Raw genomic sequence first — 25,559 nt, 5'->3', positions numbered from 1 at the left:
TATCTCTCCTGGATCAATTTTCCAGGTCAACTGTTTATTCCAATAAGATATTTTACATTGTCTTCTATTTTTTTCATTCTTTTGGTTTTGTTTTATAATTTCTTGATTTCTCATAAAGTTATTAAATTCTATTTACTCTACTCTAATTTTTAAGGAATTCTTTTCTTCAGTGAGCTTTTGGACCTCTTTTTCCATTTGGCCCATTCTGCTTTTTTAAGGGATTCTTCCCCTCATTGGTTTTTGTGGACCTCTTTTGCCATTTGGGTTAGTCAAATTTTAAAGGTGTTATTTTCTTTAGCCTTTTTTGTGGTTTCCTTTACTAAACTTTTCACTTGTTTTTCATGGTTTTCTTGCAACTTTCATATCTCTTCTCATTTTTTCCTCTATTTTTGTTACCTAACTTTCAAAATCTTTTTTGAACTCTTCCATGGTCTGAGACCAATTCATATTTTTCTTGGAAACTTTGCATGCAGGAGCTTTGACTTTTTGGTCTTCTTCTGGTTGCATATTTTGATCTTCCTTCTCACAAATGAGGTAAGAAAATACCTCTTCACAGAGAGAGTAAGAATCTATATTCTGTTTCTTTTTCCCTTCTTGGCTCATTTTCCCTGTTAATTACCTGACTTTTGAAGTTTTTTGTTAAGTCAAGGGCTCCAGAGGGAGCTTCCCAGTCAATTGCTTGACTTTTGAGCTCTTTGTTATATGAGGGGCTCCAGAAGTGGCCTTTGCTTCAGCAGTAACTGCCACTGCCCTAGAGCTGGGACCTGGATATTCCCCTCCCAGCCAGGTGAGAGACCCCTCCCACTGACCTTCAAAGCTGTTTGGTGTTTGTGTGTTGAGAAGTCTGTAAATTCAGTTGCTGCCAGAAATTCAGTCCTCTTAAGAACTGCTCCAGCTCATTCTGTACTGGTGTGGTTCATGCTGAACTTTGCTCCTCTCTCACACCAGTTTGATAGACCCTTCCTGTCAATACGTCACATCTAAAACAATGAGGTTTGATCACTTGCTGCTTTATTGAACATGGTGAGTCAGTGTGGGAAGGGGAAAAGGAAAATATGCAATTGATTTCACAAAATAATGGTGGAAGAGATGACTTGAAAGTGAGAAAGGAACAAAGTTCATTGTCTATAAATACACACATATAGTTTTAATGCTGAATAAATGTTTGAATCTTGGTGATCTTTGGCTGAAAGGTGCTATAAATGTCAACTTTTATTAAGCAGTGCATAAATAACGAAACAAACCCAGAATCTGAACACCATAGTGGTGGGTTACTTCTCTGGTGCGAATATCGCAAATATTTCCACTGATTGTGAAAAGTTTTATCTTTATCTTTAAGAGAATCAGTGGCATACTATTTTTTGTACAGACGTATTAACACTTGTTGACATGGATGAAGTTGTCAGAGATACTTTTATATATTTTAGGAACTGTTTCCACTGGAAACCAAATTATTTCATTTAATCATTATATTTTTCCTTTAACTATTTTCATCACTCGATTAATAAAGGAAGCATGGCCTAAGATTGATGTTGAAGTCAGTTAAGACCTGGGTTCAGATCTCTCATGTTCATAGGCAGTTTGACCCTGAGCTAGTTATTTAACTATCACAAGCCTAAGGCAGCTTCTTAGGACTTGACTTCTAAGCCATAGAGGGGCTGTGATCTCATAGACAGGAAATTTGTATTTGCATGTGTCCTGACATAGAAGGAATTTTGTTGTCTAGAACAATGTGGCCTAATCATGGTAGTGGAATGAAAACCAGGGAAAAAGAACCTCATTATGGGTCACTGAGGTCATCACACTGAACTCATGCCCATGTTACAGTACATACAGCTATTGATTTATTGCAAGACCAAAGTTTAATGAACATGATTATTAGATCACCTCACAGGGTTGTGCCAGGCTGTAGGCCAAGTAATACAGCATTACCTCAACTGCGAGTGGAAAATTTTATATTAGCCCACTATATATTAGAATGGGTTTTATATATATATATAATGATCTTTCAGGAGAAAAAATGAAAACAAAAACATTGCACTATGGTTTTCAGCACAACTACATTTCTCATAGAACAATATTATGTTGCATGTGAAAAGAAAATAAAAAATGTAAACATATCATTTCTTGACCAGAGAAAGTAAACATTTACATAGCAGTCTCATAAAACTAGAAAGTCTCTCCAAGTCTCCCAACTCAAAATTTCTCATTTTTTAGGTGAGAAAACTGAGGCCCTGGGAAACTAACTGATATACCCAGGGTCATAGAGGTAATAAGAATTATTGGTAAAAGTTGAACCCAGTCCTTTGACTGTTGATCCAATACTACTTTCACTGTACCATGCCATCTCTCCTAGAGCAGTGTTTATTGGATTTATACATCAGTACAGTGTATCCATTAAGAGACTTTATGCCAGGGGTCAGAAACCCAAATTAGAATAAAATGGAAAACAGATTTTAAGACATCAAGAGTGCCTAAATAAGTTAAGCTACCCAAGAACTTCACAATAAAGAGTTCTAGAGGCTCATCTTTTGTAAAGTATCCTGTGTAGGTGGAATATGAAAAGAAAAAAATTCCTGGGAGGCAGAGCCAAGATGGCGGAGTAGAAAGATGCACATACACATAGCTCCGAACCCACAACCCACAGAACGGCTACAGGGGAGCAACTCACGGCGAATTCTGCACCCAGAGGCCACAGAATATTGGAGCGAGGGAGATTTCTGTTCCAGAGGGACCTGGAAACCTCTCGTGGGGGGTCCTTCGCGCTGCAGACTGGGCGCCGAGACTGGGAGATGAGGGCAGCCCTGTAGCGGCCGCGGCACCGAGAGGAAAAGATCTGAGCGGGCTTCAGGGACAGGATCTTGCGTGGCCACGCGGGTCCCTCCACCCACAGAGGGACCTGCAAACCTCTCACAAAAGGTCCGTCGCGCTGCAGACGCGGAACCCAGCCCAGCCCAGACCTGCTGCGGCCACGGCACCAAGAGAAACAGACCCAAGCAGGCTTCAGGGACAGGATCACCAGTGGCCGCACAAGTTCCTCCACCCACAGGTGACGGGGGTCGGTGAGAGAGTCTCTTTGGCGGGCCGAGAGGGGAGTGGGGTGACCCCATGATTCGGGCCTCCCCTGGAAGGTAGAAGCTGAGAGGCGGCTGCAGAACGGGGCTTCCCAAGTGGGCGGGAGCCTGGATCCATTGTGCAAGGTCTGTGCATAAACCCCCTGAGGGAACTGAGCCTGAGAGGCGGCCCTGCCCCGACCTGACCACCTGAACTTAATTCTCACACTGAATAGCAGCCCTGCCCCTGCACAAAGCCCTGAGGCTGGAAGCAGCATTTGAATCTCAGTCCCCAAACGCTGGCTGGGAGGACCAGGAGGCGAGGTGGGTGTGAGGAGAATATTCAGAGGTCAAGTCACTGGCTGGGAAAATGCCCAGAAAAGGGAAAAGAAATAAGACTATTGAAGGCTACTTTCTCGGAGAACAGACATTTCCTCCCTTCCTTTCTGATGAGGAAGAACAATGCTTACCATCAGGCAAAGACACAGAAATCAAGGCTTCTGTGTTCCAGCCCACCCAATGGGCTCAGGCCATGGAAGAGCTCAAAAAAGAATTTTGAAAATCAAGTTAGAGAGGTGGAGGAAAAATTGGGAAGAGAAATGAGAGAGATGAAAGAAAAGCATGAAAAGCAGATCAGCTCCCTGCTAAAGGAGAACCAAAAAAATGTTGAAGAAAATAACACCTTGAAAACTAGCCTAACTCAATTGGCAAAAGAGGTTCAAAAAGCCAATGAGGAGAAGAATGCTTTCAAAAGCAGAATTAGCCAAATGGAAAAGGAGATTCAAAAGCTCACTGAAGAAAATATTTCTTTCAAAACTAGAATGGCACAGATGGAGGCTAAGGACTTTGTGAGAAACCATGATATCACAGAACAAAGAGAGAAGAATGGAAAAATGGAAGATAATGTGAAATATCTCATTGGAAAAACAACTGACCTGGAAAATAGATTCAGGAGAGCCATTTTAAAAGTTTTGGGACTACCTGAAAGCCATGATCAAAAGAAGAGCCTAGACATCATCTTCCATGAAATTATCAAGGAAAACTGCCCTGAGATTCTAGAACCAGAGGGCAAAATAAATATTCAAGGAATCCACAGAACACCGCCTGAAAGAGATCCAAAAAGAGAAACTCCTAGGAACATTGTGGCCAAATTCCAGAGTTCCCAGGTCAAGGAGAAAATATTGCAAGCAGCTAGAAAGAAACAATTCAAGTATTGTGGAAATACAATCAGGATAACACAAGATCTAGCAGCCTCTACATTAAGGGATCAAAGGGCATGGAATAGGATATTCCAGAAGTCAAAGGAACTGGGACTAAAACCAAGAATCACCTATGCAGCAAAACTGAGTATAATACTTCAGGGGAAAACATGGTCATTCAATGAAATAGAGGATTTTCAAATTTTCTTGATGAAAAGACCAGAGCTGAAAAGAAAATTTGACTTTCAAACACAAGAATGAAGAGAACCATGAAAAGGTGAACAGCAAAGAGAAGTCATAAGGGACTTACAAAAGTTGAACTGTTTACATTCCTACATGGAAAGACAATATTTGTAACTCTTGAAACATTTCAGTATCTAGGTACTGGGTGGGAGTACACACACACACATGCACACACACACACATACATAGAGACAGACTGCACAGAGTGAATTGAAGAGGATGGGATCGTATCTTAAAAAAAAATGAAATCAAGCAGTGAGAGAGAAATATAAGGGGAGGAGAAAGGGAGAAATTGAATGGGGCAAATTATCTCTCATAAAAGAGACAAGCAAAAGACTCATTAGTGGAGGGATAAAGAGGGGAGGTGAGAGAAAAACATGAAGTCTACTCTCATCACATTCCACTAAAGGAAAGAATAAAATGCACACTCATTTTGGTAGGAAAACCTATCTCACAATACAGGAAAGTGGGGCACAAGGGGACAAGCAGGGTGGAGGGGATGATAGAAGGGAGGGCATGGGGAGGAGAATGCAATTCAAGGTCGACACTGATGGGGAGGGATAGGATCAAAAGAGAATAGAAGTAATGGGGGACAGGATAGGATGGAGGGAAATATAGTTAGTCCTATACAACACAACTATTATGGAAGTCATTTGCAAAACTACACAGATTTGGCCTATATTGAATTGCTTGCCTTCCAAAGGGAAGGGGTGGAGAGGGAGGGAGGTAAAGAAGTAGGAACTCAAAGTGTTAGGATCAACTGTAATGTTCTTACCACTAGGAAATAAGAAATACAGGTAAAGGGGCAAAGAAAGCTATCGGGCCCTACAGGACAAAAGAGAAGACGGAGACAAGGGCAGAGAGGGATGATAGAAGAGAGAGCAGATTGGTCACAGGGGCAATTAGAAAGCTTGGGTTTGGGGGGGGAGGGAATAAAAGGGGAGAAAATTTGGAACCCAAAATTTTGTGAAAATGAATGTTAAAAGTTAAATAAAAAAAATTCCTTAAAAGTAGATACCAACTATTCTTTCTAAACCCTCTGTGAAGTTTTATATCTAGGCTATAGGTCAAAGCTTTAACCATTTGAATAGGTGAAACAAACATGTTTAAAAATGTAGACTTGCCTTTGTCTAAGGTTTTATTTTTTTAAATTGTCCTCATTGGACTTATTCACTCTGTGATTTCATTGCCTGATAGTTATTCATCATTTTAAGTCACCAGCAGAAATCATATTTGCTCTCTCTGAGTGTCTGGGAAATTTATTCATTTACTATCCCCACATGGTAAAAAAGTCATTCACACAAATATAGTATCGTTTGTGCAGGGGATTGGAAATTGATTAGGAAGAACTGGATTTTGGGGGGCAGGTAAGTAGCATAGTAGATGGAGAACAGTGCCTGGACTCAGGAAGACTCATGTTCCTTAGTGCAAATCACACCAGCTGTGTGACCCTGGGTAAGTCACTTAGCCCTATTTGCTGCAGTTCCTTGCTTGTAAAATGAGCTGGAGATGGAAATGGTAAACCATTCCAGTATCATTACCAAGAAAACCCCAAATGGGGCCACAGAGAGTCAGACAAGACTGAATCACCGCAACAGCGAACCAGATTTGTATTGACCTTGGATATTTATGGCTTCTTATTTAATGTTGACAATTTCCAAAGACACGAGAGCTCCCAAATCCAGATTAGTACCATAATCCTGCCCTTCCTCATAGTAGGCAGTTTCTGTTTTTTAAGGATTATATATGTCTAATATTTTTCTACTACAAACCTTTAATGAAGAAGATTTAAGGAGGCATTTAGCATGAGACCTATGAGTATGAGAATGAAGGGAAATAGGTGGAACTGACTACTTATATCTCATTTCCTCCTTTCTGGATGAATTCTCTCAGCTTTGCTGTGTGACAACAGTCAGAGGTTTACTGGAAATGTGAACTTGGTAGGAAGTTTGTATGTGTGTGTGTGTGTGTGTGTGTGTGTCTGTGTGTGTGTGTGTGTGTCTGTGTGTGTGTGTGTGTGTGTGTGTGTGTGTGTACTGGTGCCCCCTGGAGATTATTTGCATCAGCCCTTTCCCTTCAGGGAAACCAAGAATCAACATGAGGGTGTGCTGGGATACCAGTTAGCTGGGCTCTGCTTCAATCTCTTGAAAGCATGAGGTCCAGACACTAGTTTGGATTAATAAGTAAAACAAAAACAGACTAAGGTTCATCTAAGAGTGAAATCATTTATTCAATAAGTGAATTTACTTCAAGATGGCTAACCTGAACTGAAATGAATGCTCAGGGATGTAGAAGGCTATTCTGAATTTCTGTGTCTACTGTAGGAACAAAGTTTTGGGGAAATGGGCAAATTTGAATAAGAACTTTGAATTAATGAAACTGTACGTGTATATATGCATATATATACATATATATATGCATATATATACATATATACATATACATACATATATATGTATATATATATATATATGCATACACACACAGAGGGAGATTAAATTGAAGTATATGCTTTGGAGAGGTCAACAAGTTCTGGAAGCATTGCTTCTAGAGTTCATCAAATGCTTTCTCTTTTGTCCCTTAACACAATTAGGGGCGTATTCTAGTAACTGTAGAATAAGTAATATCAGTGGAATGAATAAATGAAATATGGTCAACTCTTTTAGACTCATGACTTAGAAATGCTAGTGTACTAAAATGTGTGGTTTCCACTATTTAAAAAATAATGATGATTAATTAAGCTTGTTCATACTGAACTTTGTTTTCTTTTAATTTTGATTTTTATTTCCAAATTCTCTCCCTCCCTTTTCCTCCTGCACTGATCGAAAAAGTAAGAAATACAATACTCATTATGCATATGAAGTCATGCAAAGAATACTCATATTGACTTTTAAAGTTATATTTTACACATTATCCTTGAAGAATATCAAATGATTATCAAATATAAAGGCCAGACGATCTATGCATATTTTGAGGAACTCTAGTTAAGCTTTAAGACAATGCACTTTCAAGGAGTCCAAGTAATTCTTTGACCCAGAAAGCTAATATATATATATATGTGTATATATATATGTATATATGTATATATATATATGTATATATATGTATATATGTATATATATATGTATATGTATATATGCACACAGACACAGACACACACATATACCTAGCTATAATTTGACTTTTAACTATGGCACTCCAGAATTAAAAAAAAAATCAATTAACGTGTCAACAAGCATTCATTAAATGCATAATGTGTTATTGCTGCTGTCCTAATTGCTGAGGGTAGAAAAAAAGATAAAAATTCAAAAACAGTCCTTGCCCTTTAAGATTTTATTTATTAATAAGACAAGAGCATTTAAATTAAAAAAAAAAGCATGCACAAGATATATATCAAGCAGAAAGAAGGTAACCTTAGAGAGGAAGGCTGAAGTAGATGAAAGGACTGAGAAAGTCCTTGCAAAGAGGCTTTGGCTGCCCAAAAATGGCATCATGAAAAGTTGTCAGGACATCTCTCTCTCTCTTTCTCTATCTCTCTATCCATCTATCCATCTATCCATCCATCCATCTATCTATCTATCTGTCTGTCTGTCTGTCTGTCTATCGCAGGGGTTTTCTAAGTGTTCAAAGGAGAGAATATGAGGCATTAAAAGAAGTCAAGGATGTCAAAATGTTGCATTAATGAGAGAGAGAAATCCAGGTTTTAGGGATTAGTCAACATAAAAGTATGGAACTGAGAGATGGAGTCATTGAGTGAGAAACATCAAATAGCCAACGTTGGTTGATTGTCTAGTTTGTGTGTACAATGAGAGAAAACTGGAAAGGTAGAAAGGAATCATGTTTTGCAGAGCATTAAAAGTACAACAAATGTTTTCCTTTCCCATTCATGAATATCAAATTATTTTATAAGATAATATTATTGTTTTTAATTCCACGTTATTCTATTCTGAATGGATCCTTTTCTTGTTCTCTATCCTCAACAGGATCTCTTAAAAATACTGGTGACCCCCAAAGTTGTATATTCTACTATGGTTTTCTAAAACAATATATGTTTATATTAATATTGCTAATAAACATATCCCTTAATTCTATTGACACTAAGCTCAGAGGCAAAACCTCTTTATTTGTGGATGTAGTAAGTCTGTTGGGGCAGCGAGGTGGCACAGTGTAAAGAGAATCTAGAGTCAGGGAGACTCATGTTTCTGAGTTCAAATCTGGCCTCAGACACTTATCAGATGTGTGACCCTCAGAAAGTCACAACCCTATTTGCCTCAGTCTCCTCATATGTAGAATGAGCTGAAGAAGGGTATGGCAGCAAAACCCCCAAATGGGGTCATGAAGAGTCAGACATGACTAAAAAACAAAACTGAACATTAACAATGGAAGTAGGTCTGAAGTAGAAATGATCATTACTATAAGTTGCCTGGGTACCAGATTTTTCTACCACCTTTCGAATTCAACTCAGAGAGTTATGTGCTAGACATCTATCTGAAAGCAGACTAAAATAGTGAGGCATGAGGTGTCATGAATAATGGCTCTTAAATCACCTTCTGAGGAGTTCTGTCTTGACAGTAAACTTTGCATTCAGACATTCAGGGATGGTTCAGCATTATGGACAGTGCTCCCGTCAATACTGCTGTTGCCCTTGATCTTTGGCAATTTGCCACTTGCTGCTCACTTGACATCGGGGGGCCAAGAGCCAAAAAGCAATGAGTAACAATAAAGGCAGCATATTTGTACCTCCTGAGCCTTTGCCAACTTCTTCATCGCCTTTTTACCATGCTGCTGAATGGTAGGAGTCTAGGAACCATGCCTAACCAGGGTGACAGGTGTTGCTGTTTTTTTTTTCTTTTTCTCTTCTAATTCTAGCAGCTTTCTCATCTTCTACTGGCTCCTGATTCTAAGAAAATTGAAAATTTATGAGAAGCATATGGTATGATAACTCCACCATGGCTCTGGGGATAGCCACCCTATCCTTCTCCCAAGGAAATAACAAATCATAGGATTTGCTGTGTGTCATATCAGACTGCTCCTTTTCTGTGCAAGCTGTGTGCTTTGAGGAGGAAATCTACTGATACTTTACTTCCACTAGGAACCATTCCTACCTCTGAAACTAAATCTGGACAGATGACGGCAACTACTGTCTATTTTCTTTACCTCTCTTTCTCTCCTACTGCTCTAGTTCACATAGAAGTAAAAGTGGCAGCCAGATATGTGGACACTTACTGGCAGCTCTCCTAATCCTAAACTACTTCAGATACTCTGGAGCTAAGAGGCCTCTCTTCCCTGAGATTGAGAATAAACTCTCAGAGAGGTTGTTAGGTTGAAGGAGTTAGACCAAAAAAAAAAAGTAAACATGTAGGGAGGTAGAAGAATAATATAGGAGACCAAGAGAAAATGTGGTCAAGTGTAGAAATGATAAATATATGAAGAGTGAATGTATGAAGAAGGGTGAATATTTAAGATGACTCACTGTATTTGTAGATGTTTAGAAAAAAAGGAGAAAAAACTTAATGAAGGTCTATGCCTATCTATCACCCTTAAATCTTATGACAAATAAGCAAGTTCTATCCTTTGAATATGAAAATAGTACTGCTGACCATTGCCAGTTTGGAATTATTTTTCTAGTGATGATAAATTTATAATAATCCATTTATATACTTATGTCTAGCTTCTCTTTTGGCCAACAGCATGTTATCTGACCAGCCATGACAGGAATCAGACTTTATTATAACCGTGGAGGGGTCAACTATATGGCCAATGGGAGAACTTGTTTTAAGGTCCTAATTCTATTTATATCATGTTTAATGAATTGCATAGTAAGCTTTTAATAAGTATGTGTTGACTGAATAGTTACAAAGATTGGATCTATGATTTTACTGATACATAGGGAACTTCCAGGTGAGGAAATTCTTTCTATGAGTGAATGTCAGCATTGTCTCTGAAATTTATAGACTTTGGGAGTTACTAGAGCACTGAGAGATTAAACGACTTGGACAGTGTCCCCTTGCTATTGTGGCAGGAATTAAACCCATGTCTTACTGGTTCTGAGGCTGGCTTTCGATCTACTATACTGCACTGTTTAAATAAATAAAAGAATTAGTGTTGGAACTTAATAAGGAGTAATGCTGTATTTACATGTGTTACAGGATGGACTTTTACTACTTGAAAAGGTAAATATTAATTCTGTCATACATGTCCAGGGATGGTAACAAAGTTTCTAAAGAATGTCAGCTTCTAACTCTCTATTGTAGTCTATAGTAAATCGATTAAAAAATCAGGGAAAGATAAAAAGGAAAAATGTTTTTGCCTTTGTTTTGTTATTGTTCTTGTTTGTGGTATTTTGTTACTTGGTCTATCTTTTGGGGAAAAAAATCTCCTTTCTTCTCTCCTTGTACTCTGCATTTAATGCCAATCAGCATCTCAATCTTTGTTAGTCTATTTCCTCATTCTCTTCTGACTATTTTGGAGAAATCATCATACCAGCCGTTCATTCCCCTGTTCCTCTAAATCCGCTTATAAAAACCAGTAAGAATCATGCAGTTATATTGAAGGATAAAAATAATCCTTGTATAAGTAGAGGAGGAGGCTCCAGTGGTGAAAAGAAACTGACCCTTTTTATGGATTAATAAAAATAAAAAAAAATTCCTTTATATCCTTTACCAAAAAGTTTTAAAAGCAAATAGTAGCCATTTATAAGTTAAACTAAATCACGGCCATGAATTCTGAGCCCAAATGAAAACACAGGATGCTATACAACCCATGATAAAAATGATGCCTTCAGAAGCTGAGCTTGGTTCCTTATCTATGTGGTCATGACCTTTTTTTTCTTTCTGATCCTTAAAGAGTCTGCCATAGTAACATTACATTTTGAGTTCTACAGTTTTGAATTCAAATCTGCAAAGCTTTTTCTGAACCTTAACCTTCTTCCTTGGACATCCTATTATCACTTGGATTTCAAGTTGTGACAACTCTAACATTTGGTCACTGAATTTTGCTTTGTCCAAAGGAATATTTTCTCTTTTTTATTATTGAACTGGAATATCAACAAAAAACTCTCTCCGAGCTTCAGCTGAAGGGTATACTATTTTGTGCTGCTGCTTGTGTTTAAGATTAACAACCTCACTTGTGGGTTAATTTCTAGGAGAAGCTCTCCCCCAGAGGGTAGTGCTCAACAGGTTATATCCCCTTTCTTTCGTCAAAAATTAATTAATTCAGTAAGACTTTGTTGCACATTTGATGAAAAAGAGAATTCTGGAACAGAAGTTTTTCATATCAAACTTATACATTTGTCATTTTTTTTCAGATATTGCAATATAAGGAGGTATTCCTTGGGAAGGGGGAGAGATGAGCAATTCAACAACTTATTTTACAGTTCTTGAGTTAGCAAAGTTAAGGGAGGAAAAATAAAACCAGTGACATGCTGTTGAACCTGACAAAGTCAAGAGCTGTAGCACATAGTTTTTAACAAAATGTGCCTTTCAGAAGTGACACAAATCTATAGAAAATAAATTGAAATAAGGTGCCTTGGAAGAAAGCAACATATAAGACGGTGTGCAGATATGCAACAATGAAAGGAACAACATATTCCTTCACTTGTATGTTTACAAACATTTATGTTTTTCTGCTATCATCTAGTAAAGAACAAAATTATGTGACTTTCATGTTCAGGCAAAAAGGGAAAAAGGAGAAGTCACAACCAGTTTTCCAACTGGTTTTAATAATTTGCCACCTTAGTTTATTACTAAACCACGTTTCACAAACAAGCAAATTCACACATCTTATTCAAAACACAAACATTGCAAAAGGTTTTATACACACGTTTTCCGTGATCAGGCAGATTTGTGTGTACTTTAACGATTAAAAAAAAACCCAATTCTTTTTTTTTTTTTGTCTTCTCTAAAAAAAAGATTCTTAAAAAGCACACACATGCCTATTGGATTAAGCAAACAAATGGAATGAAGAATTCAAATGTTAATATTTACCACCAGAAAGGATGACTGACTTATAGGAGAAAGGCGAAAAAAAGTAAATTTGCTCATTCCTTCAGATGGGTTCTTCTCTCACGTAGGTCTTATCCATCTCTAATTTCCTTTGATTTTAACACATCGCAATGACCAGACATCTGTGAGCATTTATGCCTTTTTTGGTTATGTGCTGTCTGGCTTGGCTATCCATCAAAACCAGAACAGGCTTCCCAGATACGTTTGGTACAAAATGTAGAGTACAATGATAACTGATTAGCATTACGTGATAAATGGACATTCTTCAGCTGATGCTGTAAGCTCTAAACAGCTGAGACAACATATGAGCAGGAAATACAGTGTCTTGGTTTATGTTCACATAGTTTTTTTTTAAACTTCTTACAACCAAAATTACATGTAACTCAGATACTACATATAATATCCATCTACTATATATTATGACTAAGTATTCCATTGTTTGTCTCCTTGTGCATGTTGAAGATACGTATTTTGAAAACAGATCCTAAGGCTTACCTCTTTTCCTTGTCAGAAAAAAAGTGAAATGATCGTCATAGTCACCTTAGCCAGGGACCTTACTTAAACTCAGAAGAGATAGTTCTGACAAAGACAACTATGCTCCAATCTCCAAACCTGCTCTGATCCTTTGTCTTGAACCAAAGATTTCTGGAACTTTTTGTGTGTTTCTATTTAGCCCCAAGAACAAGGATATCTTAGTATGCCTTTGAGGAAAAATTCCAAGTTAAATACAAGAAAGGACTCTAAAATTCGTTTCATAACCAGGTAGTAAGGGCTGAATATTTAAGACAAACAAACAAAAAATTTCAAAGACCTTAGGCTGTAGTTAGCAACTGCTCCCAAAGACCTTTTCTTAGTATGGTGACCTTTGGATTTTGAAACTTCTGATTGTCTTTATCCCTTGCAATTGTGAGATCCTGACATTGCTCTGTGTATTCCCTTGGTATCTGCTTTGGTCTTCTCAGACAGTGAATTCTACAACTTTGCCTTTGTCCCATTCTCTGGTTTCATCATGCCTGAAAAACCTGGTAATTCTTATGGGGGTCTGCCCCTTTTTACTTTGTCTCTTTTCCCAGTCTCCTTCCTGGTCTTCCTTTTGCGCTGACTGGTCTAGACATCAAAGCAGATCTTACAACCTAGTGAGGTATTGACATGCTCTTTTTTATGAGTGAACAATTTATCTTCCACTCTTTGGTTCTTAAGTGACAGCCAAGGCTTATCTGAACTGGACATGATTTTTGCTTCACTTTTCCATTGAGCTAGGAACTGACTCCATTATCTTAATAAGATTCTTTAGCTTTAAATTGATTATTCCACAAATCTAATACTTCAACATTGAATTAATTGGAAGGAACATTACTAATTGAAAGTTTCATAGTACTTTAGAAAGGGGAGGCCACTTGTAGAACAATTAGTTACATTTCAATTAAATTCAACAAATATTTACTAATGAAGAGAAAGGAGGAAAACAGACAAACAAACAAAAAACCTGAACTTGGAGGCAGGTGATCTAAGGTAAATCCTGGCTCTGATAATTAGTAGCTGTGTGACCCCAGATAAGTCATTTAACTTCTTTCCTTACCTCTAAAAATAATATTACTGATCATTACAACATGAAACACAGTATTTAATCCCACCAATAGCTATGTAGTTCTACCTAGCCACTGAGGGAGCTAGAATTGTGTTTCTGATTCTTTTCACCCAGAAGGGAAACAACAGCCCTTCCGTTCAACTGAGATTTGATCAGGGTTAAAGAGGATCTATTCATGAGTCAAAGCAAAAAAAAAAAAAAAAGGAAAAGAAAAAACTAAAATAAAACCAAAGAAAGGATAAAACAAGGTTTAGTTTACTAGGGCAAAATAATGTCTTTTCTACTCTTTCCCAGTCTTTCTAGCTCCCTTTGCCCAATATCTACACATGTGCCAATAGTAAAATTGCCTTCATTAGGAATGGTGAAAGTTGACCCTTTCCGTGCATGGAAGTCCACTTCTGCCTCATCCTACCTAAATTCTAGGTCTATCCATGACCCTGTTGATGTGATCCTAAATGACTCTGTCTTCTGAAACCTCAGAGGCTTTGCTCTCTAATTACTTAAACATTGAGGGCTAAATCATCCTTTTTCTCCCCTTCAGTCTCAAAGGAAGGTGGCTTCCCATCAAACTGAATTTCTCAGTGTTGTAGTTTTCAGTCCCTTTGCCAAGTTCAATGGTTCTGGGTCCAATGAACAACCGTTCAATTACTGAGTAGGCTTATCATCTCCATCTACTTCCCTATGTTCTCATTCAGATGACTCACAAATGAAATGTCTCCAGAAAAGTTGTTCCCTCCTAGTATCTCATCTTATTGTTTTATAAAATTATAAATTATCTTCAAATACAATTTTAGCAGTATGTAATTTCTACAAACAGTATGTACTTAAGGACAGAACAAGTTATAGAATCAAGATCATTAGGCTCTCAGTTTGATGTTCTTTCCATATTGTATCTCAATTTGTGACTTAAAAAAAGAGGGAGTTGGAGGGGGCAAATAGCAGTATACACTGCCTCATTCATTATAGAAAGGAAATTTAAAGGCAACACTTTATCAAGGATCAGTGATTTAATTTATGTGAGTGATTCCTGCACCAATACAAATCACAGCCCCTCCATTCCTGAGGTTGTGATCTTCATTAGTCGATATGAGTGAAAAAATTCCCTCAATTGATTGGGGGCAACCATCTGCTGATGACTTTTAGAACTCAAATAGAGTGGTTCATGAATGGAACACATATAGTTCACCATTAGATCTATCCTAGAAGTTTTGTTTTGTTTTGGCAAGATAAAATTCCTTATAGTTTGTGTTTGGACAAAACATAAAGTCATCTCTTATGATGCTGAGTCACAAGAAAAATTTCAAGGATGGCATTTACCTATTAGATGGAATAAGTTGCTTTTTTAAAAAATATTTTAGAGATATCTGTTTCAAGTCATTGTACCATAATTAGAGGTTCACTGTAGAAGTAGACTAGTGTTTGATATGCTAATGCTTTTTAGAGCATGACCAATAACACTCCTCATTTTCTTTTTTTACTCTATTTGTAATTTTATTTGGACTTAGCAAGGGAAACACATAAAAAGTGGTGACAGAGAATTTTTTCAATATGCATTCTAATTCAGATTTTTAACAATATAGATAAGCTTTTCTTCTAGTTAATTAACATAGTGAAGATTTTTGTGTATTGCTAATCTGGACTATATTAACAACTTACATGCAATGATACTGCCTTAACTTGAGAAATAAAACTAATTATATTTGTCATAGTATCTATACATTCATTAATGAGTATAATCCATTAACTGTGTCAGATATTTAACATTTCTAATTATAATAATTCTTCATAAATCCCTGGTTCTTCAATTCCCCCCTCCCCATGAAACTGAGTAAATTGAATGTGACAACATACTTTTCATTTAGAAATATAAGTTGTTCCCCCCTCCACTTAGTCTGGAATATTTTAACTTAGTTTAATTTAAATTTGGTTAGGTTAGCTTAGATCATATTAGGTTAGTTTAGTTTACTGTGTAAGTGTTTTAATATGTACAAGAAGATGTAAGACTTGATTCATCTGGTCTGGTAATGCCTTTCAAAATGTGAAATCATTGGTTTCAAGGACAGATGTTAAATACTCTGGATGTATTTCATTTACCGTTCTGTTCACAGTATTTCAGTGTTCCTTAGAACAAGATATATTGGTTTGACCACCAATTGGTAGCTATTCACTGGGAAATCCCATGCTGGCCCATTACCTATGTCCTGATGTAATGAAAGTGCCAAGTAGATGCCATGCTCTTTATGATTTCCAAAGAGTCTGTAGTGTTGTATCCCTTAGCTCTACCTATCTCTACATGGTGGTGCCCATTTGTTGTGAAAGTGTGGGCAAATTTGTGCATCTACCCAATCAAAATTATCTCTGAGCCCTCCTTAACTCACTGGGTTATCCTGTTTCCTTTTTGACCCCTTTGCATTTCGCTGCTGAGTACTAGACAGATCATCTTGGTATCAAGATATCAACCCTGGCCAATGGTCTGGTGACATTTTCCTACCATCTTTCACTGTTGGTGACTGTTTTTCTTGGCTCCCCCTTGCTGGATTGAGTCTCTCTTCTATATTTCTATTCACACTCTGTGCTGAATCCCAGATACATGGATAGTCAAAGAGGATAATAATAGAGTAATAGAAAATAGCTAGCATTTATATAATGCTTTAAGGTTTGCAAAGCACGTTAAAAATATTATTTCTATTTGATCCTTACAACAACCATAGGAGGTAGATTCTATCACCCCCATTTTACAGATAAGGAAATTGAAACAGACAGAGGCTTAAGTGACTTGCCTTGGGTCACAAAACTAATGAGTATCTCAGGCACAATTGGAACTCGTCTTACTGACTCCAGATCCAAAGCTCTATCCAATCAATCACTTAGCTGCTTCACAGAATGGCAGAAATGCTGCATTTATTTTAAGTAGAAACATCTACAGAACATCCACAGTTGATTTTTTTCTCTTAGGGAAGGAAACATATTTGGAAGGTTTGAAATATTCTGTTTCAATTTTATTTCCCCAAATACTTCTAATCTAGTCCAACTTTTTGTTGAACTCACTTAAGCTTCTGGAAAAAAAAGTGGACAAATTGTAATGTCCTCAACAGTACAGGTCAGATGAAGATTGATTCTTTGATCCATACTTGAGCTAATTATTTTTCCTGCACAGAAGTTGGTATCTTATGCTCTGAAAATTCATCTTCTTATTCCAGCAATCATTTTTATTGACATTTGTCAATTCAGTCAGAAGCATCTAAAAGTAGAATCTAAGGCTCTTGGTGGTGGGTGGTGGTGGTGGAATAGCTTGCTTTTATTTTTGTAGAGCCAGGGAATAATGCAATGACTTGTACATAATAGGTTCTCAATAAATACTTATGGAGGGGAATTAAAGCATAAGGCAAAGTCCTCACCACAAAAGAGCTTGTAGTCTCATAAGAGAAATAGGAGTAACACATTGAAACAATTGGAGAACAATGTGTGATAGCATATAATTAAACGCTAAATGCTATGGGACAGACAAGGAATGCTAGAGAAGTGCAAAAGGGAGTGTTGTGGCTTCATTGTTAGTGTGAGTAGAGAGCAAGAAGGGAAAGCATTTTCAAGTTACATGATTTCTCCTGTCAGTGATGTTTGGTGAAGAGGAAATCCAGGCCCAACTTGTATCCAAAGCATTGTCTCTAAATGAGGAACTCAAATGCTGCACAAATTTCAGCTGACAATTATCCAACTCATCTTGCATGAATGAATGGCTGGCCCAGTGTACGCGGACCCACCCCAGAGTCCCAGAGAGGCAATAGTATTCCCGAGCTGTTCCATTCCCTTCTCATTGAAGAACTGATTTTCCCATGCTGGGGGAGGTTGAGGTTTGGGGGAGGGGGGTGCTGTGTGACCAAAAAAACCCACTTTAAAATGTGATTTGATTCTCTCCTAGTACAACAGTCATTTTAAGTTCAGCTACATTATAGGTAAAATAAGCTTTTGTGGGTTGGCCAGAGAACCTAAGTACCATTTATAACATTGTTTCTTTGGGAAAATGCATTCCAAGTTTCCAGCAAATGAACTTTGGGATCATGGCTTGTTAAAAATAGGAGACTGCCTCTACTGCTAAACATGGAGTATTATAGTCAAGGCAATCCCTACCTAAGCAATACAAGTTATCATCGAGAATCTCCTGCCTCTTTCCTTTTTTTTTTCAGAGCATCTTCCATGTTCTAATATCCTCATGTGGTTCTATGGCTGTACAAAGAACTTTGATCAACATTAAAGATGGCATTGCCCCACCAGGTGATCTCATGTTTATGTCTAAAGTACCCACTAATGCACTATTTTACCATACACTATTTATATTGGCTAAATGGTGATTTTTCCTCTGAGACACCACACCCTGCCTAGTCATATCCTGGGCCTACTCTCTTTACACACTCATCAAAACTTATCTCCGCTGTAGTCCTTGCCAAAATGGTCTCTGCCAGCTAATCTGATGAACTAATTATCACCACTGCATTAATGGTTAATATGTGACAGAGATTAGCTAGTTTCACTTCAACAGGACCTTATGTAGACAATCTATTAATTCAAAGGGCTAATTATCTAGTAGAAAGTCATAGTAACTAGAATAGTAAATGGGGAAGAAATTATGCATGGGGAAGGGAGGTGTGTCCAAAAGCACTCTTTAAAGAATTCCACAAGAATGGTTGCCTATCTGTCAGTGAAGTACTTTCTGACTGAGTTGGCCATAGATCATAATCAGTCACTTTTAGGGCTACTTCTTATTTCATAATGGTATTTGTGAATTTTTTAATAGTTAAGTTACTCAAACTTATAGAGAACAAAAGCCATAAGATGATAGAGTTGATTTGTATATCTATACTCCCTGAACTATTTTTTTTAATGTAGTATTTTTACTGCACTTTAGAAAATTGGGAGAGATTTTATGATTCTTGCCTCCTGGTCAGGGCCAAATTTTGCTTGTCATTCTTTCTCTCTTGCAAAGATGATGTAACTGCAATTAGCTTGGGGGACATTACACAAAATTTACAGTGCAAGATGTCTATTGTGGAACCTTACCTTGGTGCGTAAGCTGTGAATGTGATATCACGGAATTGACCAAACCCATCCCTAATATTGGCAATATTTTATGTTCAGTTTTGCTGAAGTATGAATTCTTTGATTAGATTGTCTCAGAGTGAACTTTATTCCCTTCTTGGGAGAGATGATGTTAAAAAAAGTTCATGACAGAATTTGCAAAGGATTTCTCCTGTCACCTCCTTCTGGATATTCTTTAACAAAAATTTTCCCATGACATTTGGAATGATTCCATGCATGACACGAACTATTCTCATTTTCTTTCCGAAATTACAGTTGTTTTCCTTCACAAATTATGATTTTGACACTGTTTAGGAGAAACCTCTTTATCACTTGTGGGTTGTGTCTGGAGACATCCGTTTCCCTTTCTCTAATCTCAATGCAGCAATAATTCTAAGCTTTTAACTTGTAGTGTTGTTAAAAGTTAATGGGAAGACCTGTTCAGTATCTGACCACTGTCTCTCAAGGATAGTAAACCAGGTGTGAACTTCAAAGCCTGGGAGAAAAGAGAGCTTGAGTTTTTGCTTTTTTCCTCCCTGTCTTTCATTCCATTCCCCCACACCCTCTTCTGGGGGCTGTCTAAACAGCTCAGTTGTATGACTTCATTTTTCCGTGTTACTTTCAATCCTTTCATAATCATCCCTATTGTTAGGAAATTCTGAGTTCTTTTCTACCTCGTTGTCTCTCTCCCAACAAAGCCAATTCAGAAACAACAAAAGACACCTTTGGTGCATAACAGTAGTAGCTTCTAAATGATGTGTCACCCAGAGCAAATGTGCTAGAGGGGAAATGGTGGGTGGGTGTTTTTTTAATGTGCTTGTGCTTCTCTGCTGAAATCTCCTCTTTGCAATATGGAAACCTCTAGAGCAAGGGTGGGGAACCTGAGACCTTGAGGACACATGTGGTGCCTCTAGGTCTTCAAGCGTGCCTTAAGTTCTACACCCATACCCTACACCATACATCAACGTAGATTGAAATATGACTTCCTTTGGAGGTGGACCATGTCTGTATATCTTCCACAGACTGCAGGAAAACCCTGTAGTTTATTTCCTAAATTTATTTTGGGGAATTGTAAACAATATTCCCTAAAATAATCATCTCCTACTTATTAGCTAGTGCTTAAAATACTGTGGTCAGCACTTATTTTCTCGAATGTAAGGCTTTGTCCTTTTAAATATACAATTATTCCTGGGAAGGGTAACATTTAACCTCTTATTAGTCACTTATGCCTCCGAGTAAATGAAAGAACTATCATCATTAGTGGGACTGGGCAAACAAACAAGGAAAGGGTAGAAGTCTAGGGTAGAGCATACAGTGTATCACTGAGGGTATATTACATTACTTTTAACATTTTACTTTGTATATATTTACTTTGAATATACTTTTCTATATCCATTTTCTTGACCCCCCTCTCTTCCCATTCCATAAAGGCTAAGTCGGATTCATTTTGTACTTATTTCTCATATTCTAGCACAGCGTGTGGCATAGCAGGCATTTAATAAGCACTTGTGGAATGGATGAATGAAGGGCAAAGAGGAATGAAAGAGAAACTCTCCTAGGCAAGGATGAAGTTGAGTGCAAGAATCACTGAAATACAAGACAAAATATGAGTATATATGATAAGAGAGGTACAGAGTCCTAAGGGAAGAGGTTTTTGTTTGTTTGTTTGCTTGTTTTGGTTGTGGGTCTGACGGATATGAAAGAGTTTCATGAAGGACGTAATGTTTGCATTAGAAGATTAAGAATATTGCCAAGTAAAAACTGGGATGAGGGGACTTCAATCAGTCAGTCAACAGACATTTCTTAAGTGCTTATTATGTCCAAGGCATTTTTCAGAGGATGAGAAAAGATGATGACCTGCCTTTCTTAAAACCAATAAAGGAGAAAAATAGTCCATGAGGTCAAGAAATTCATATTATAAGGTGAGAGATGAATGTGGATCTTACTATATGCATAAACAATATATACAGACTAGATGGAAGCTAATTTCAGAGAAGAAAGCACTAGCACTGGGACAAATGAGAAAGACCTCCTGTTGCATTTGACCCTCGGAGGAAGTCAGGGAATCTAAGAGATGGAGGAAATCTCAAGAATAACAATGTGAAATTAGAAAACCCCAGGATATATTCAAAGATCTGAAAGAAATCCAATTTGACGGGAGAGCCAAAGGGAAGGAAGCCGCTGGTGATCACACCATCACTTGCAATAGATGAAACAAAAAATGAAGAAAATCTAATGAAGGTTTGATAAATAATCCCCATTATAAAAAGTGTGAATTTGGGTAATGGTAATGAGAGTGGAAAAGAGAGAAGGGATACAAGAAATAAGAAGGAGTTAGAAAATGTAAAATTTGGAGACAGGTTACATATGCAGGCTAAAGTAGAGAGATGAACTAAATACGTTGCCAAGACCTCAAGCTTAAATACTGGGAGAATGGTCATGACATTAGCAAAAATATGGGAAATTGGGAGGATGAGAAGGAAAAGAGAAAAGTAATACTTCTTAAAACAAATAAAAACATTACAACAAACATTAAAATACATAAATAGGATTTTAAAAATCACATATAAATCCCATGACAAGTGATATAGGTAGGTAGATATAGACATCTAAAGTTTTACTCTTCTGTCAGGCAAATCAGATCATAACAAGCTTTTGGAAATTTGAATCTGGGAACAAGAAAATCGTTGAGAATCACAGTACTTGTGAAATGACCCTTCCTTTTCCTCTCCTATTTTTTTTTCTGATTTCCTTCACTTGCCATGATTACCACAAAGCTAACAAGGCATCATTACAAGATGATGTGAAGATGAGAGTACTAGATTTGCAGTTCAGCTCTTTTATTTACTACTTGTATGACCACGGGAAAATCAGCTAAACTCTCTGAGTCTCAGTTCCCACTATAAAATTTGACTGTAAAATGAGAGGGATGGACATTGAGGTCAGTATGATTTTCTTCAAGTTCTAAATGACAAACACTTAGGTTGAAAGGCCTCCATAGGAAAACATTAAAAAATGGAGATATTATAAGATTTCAAATAAATCAGTATTTGAAGTAAGGAAGGGAACAAGGAAATAACTATTCTTCTTTTGGGAGTTATAATTGTCCTTGTAACTTCTTGAACAGATGCAAACTTCTGCAAAATGCTGCTTATTCCATTCTTATATTTCTTGTCTGTCTTCTCTTTCTTATCCTTGATAAAGTCAAAACTGAACTTGGAGAGATGGAGTTGTTATGTTGGGTAGTGCATATTTAAATAACCATTTTTCTTTATCACAAAAAAAAAGGTTTCAATTCCAGGACAGAAGGAAGAGAGGTAACTACATCACACACTTGTATTCCCTTCTGGGATTCTGGGAGGCTGAGGATGATGGATCACACAAGCTCATGAGTTCTGAGATAGAGTAAGTCAAAGCTTCTGTGCACATTATCAACAGAATGGGGCCCGCTGCATAGCCAATGCATTTCCAACCTTGGTAATATAGGGAGACTAGGTCTCCAAGACCAACAAATCAACCAACAAACAAATGAAGGAAGAAACTAATAAATGAATGAATGAAATGGTTATTATAAAATTTTTTTTTTTAAAAATGGTCAATGGTTATGTTCAGGATAGGGGGAGTTTTATTCTGGCAGATTAAGGGAGAACTCTTTTCTCCCCTCTGTTCAAACCCCTTAATCCTGGCTCTAAATAATTGTAGTCAGGGCATTTATCCTGTATTATAAGTGTACATTACTGAAGTGTGCTGAATTTATGGGTATCTTCTTAGAATATAAGTGGCCATAAAGCAAATATTTAACTATGTATATATTCCATGTAGCAACTAGCTTATTATGATGCACAAGTTTTCAGAAATATTAACAATAAACATATTTCTTTTATTTCCCAAAGTGCACATTTTGGGAATATATAGTATTCATTTCCTTCCCCTCCACTTCTCACAAAATGAAAGAAAAACTACTGGAATGCTCTAGTACTTCCACATTTTCATCCAAACTGGCTAAGAATCTCCATAAAAGTACTGATGTTTTCTTTATGAAATTTAATTCTACAAGTGTTTATTTAGGACCTTTTATTTGCATGTTTCTCCACTAGGAATTAAGAATAAAAATAGGAAAAAAGGAAAATCACCCTTTGTCATCAGTGAGCTTACATTCTAGTAGGGGTTATAACCTATAAACTGATTAATAGGCTAGGAGAAATAGAATAACTTGAATAGAGAGAGACTGTTGCCAAGTAAAGGGATTGGGGGAGGTTTTGCAAATGAGGCTTTCCAGTTATTTTTCACAGTGTTATAATTCCATTACACTAATAAGTGGGTTAAAATCTCTTCAAAATGCTCACTCTACTTGATCCTGATCCTCTTCCCACTCCAACAATGTTTTCCTCCTCTTTTTTTGTTAACTCATTTTTGTTGTTGTTTACTTACTCCTCTTCTCTGGCTTAATACTGAACAGAATTTGTTTACAGAATGGGGGCAGAAAAATAGGGGACAAAAGTATTTAGTCAAGCCCTAAGCATATCCAATCAAACCATATTTGTGTATTATTCTTACATAATCATACAGCTTTTCACAAGGCCATGATGTTGCTAATATGGCATGAGTTTCTGAATGTTACTTGAGAACAGAAATCATATCTTTGAAATCATGATGTGCACTTGTCATTTGTAATAATTTAATGTCTAAAGAATTTATGTTGAATGGGAGATTTTATGTTGAAAACATTTGGCAAACTCACCTCTCCCAAATGTCTGTGAATTTATCTGTCTTTGTCTATGAGTCAGGAAATGTGGGATTTGAGAATGTTAGTGTTCTAATGGAAAAAAAAGCAATGCTAGGACTGGCATCTCTGGGTCAGAGAGAAGGAGAGAATGAGGAATAAAAGAAAAGCTTGGATGCTTTTGTGAATTGAATAGACCTAAAATCATAAAAATGAATGAAAGTTTCACAAAATTGCCATAGGTAAAGCTTTCTATTCTGGAGGATATAAGTATAATTAGTCCTAGGTAAAATCAAGGGGAGAATAGACTATAAGAGTTCAGATGGCCACATGAGTACAGTCTGATAAAGGACTAAGGTTTGGAATAAGGAGTCAAAAAGGAGGAACTCAGCTGCTCAAGTCTGGGAGGGGTGAGCATATGGCCAACAGAGTTAGATAACTAAATGTGACATGCTGAAGAACACTAGAGAAAGGGAAAAAGCACAAAGATATGGTCTCAGAGCAAAGCTCAATGAAAAAAGAATATGCATTCTTTGAGTGGTGGAAATGAAAATCCTTCCTTGAGCAAAAGAGTGATCAAGTAATTAACTATGCCTTCCAGGTATTCTGGACTCATGTGGAAATGGCACAATTTTTTTTAAAAAATCCATATTCTTTAGTCCCATATCCCAGTGCATCTTTTAAATGTTACAAAATAAAAGCAACTATTTTGGGATTTTAATTGGTTAAGATTTTTCCCTTGAGTAAGATGACATGGAGCTTAGCATCTGAAGGCTTTTATTGCTATAAAAACTATAATCTCTAAAGAGTTGCAGTTTTGTGCACTTCAATGTTTGACTTTTGAGGAAAATGAAAACAGAGTTCTCTTCTTTCGTTCAGTCATTTTTCAGACCTGTCTGACTTTTTGTGACCCCATTTGGCAAAAATCCTAGAGCGGTTTGCCGTTTCCTTCCCCAGCTCATTTTGCAATTGAGGAATTAAGGTTAAACAGAGTTAAGTGACTTGCCCAGGGTCACACAGCTAGGAAGTATCTAAGGCCAGATTTGAACTTGGGAAGATGAATCTTCATGATTTCAGGTCTATCATTCTATCCACTGTGCCACCTCACCTCATGAGATTAATAGTAACAACAAAAATAACATGTTTATAGTACTTTAAAGTTTGCAAAATGCTTTACAAATATTATTTCACTTTTATCCTCATGACAGCCCTAGGAGGTAGTTGCTGATATTATCTTGAGTTTGCAAATGAAGAGAATGAGACAGAAGCTAAGACACTTGCCGAGGGATACACAATAAATAAGTATCTGAGGCCAAATTTGAAATCAGGTCTCCCTCGAGATCCAAACTTTTATCTAAATATAGTCATAGAGAAGTAGGTAGTAAAGTCTAGGCTAAAGCATTTCAAAGAGCTATATTTGAAAAAGTCTGACCTTGTGGATATTGGTAGGATATATAAACAGTCCTATCTTTTAGCTTGTTAAAATTAATCCTACTGGTGTCCAAAGTAGTATCATTATGAATGACTGGGATGCAGAAAAATTTATGTAGATAAAGCATTTTAATTGGAGTTTCTGAAACTAGTCACATCATGCCACAACTGGCCCACTGGAAATGTTCTAATAGTGATTCTTTCAAATGAAGGCTTGAATGGAATATAAAATAATGCAAAGAGTAC

Source organism: Notamacropus eugenii, chromosome 6 (assembly GCF_028372415.1).
Source record: "Notamacropus eugenii isolate mMacEug1 chromosome 6, mMacEug1.pri_v2, whole genome shotgun sequence".
In the NCBI taxonomy this organism is placed as follows: domain Eukaryota; kingdom Metazoa; phylum Chordata; class Mammalia; order Diprotodontia; family Macropodidae; genus Notamacropus; species Notamacropus eugenii.
The sequence above is the reverse complement of the archived record's forward strand: the minus strand, read 5'-3'. Positions refer to the sequence as shown.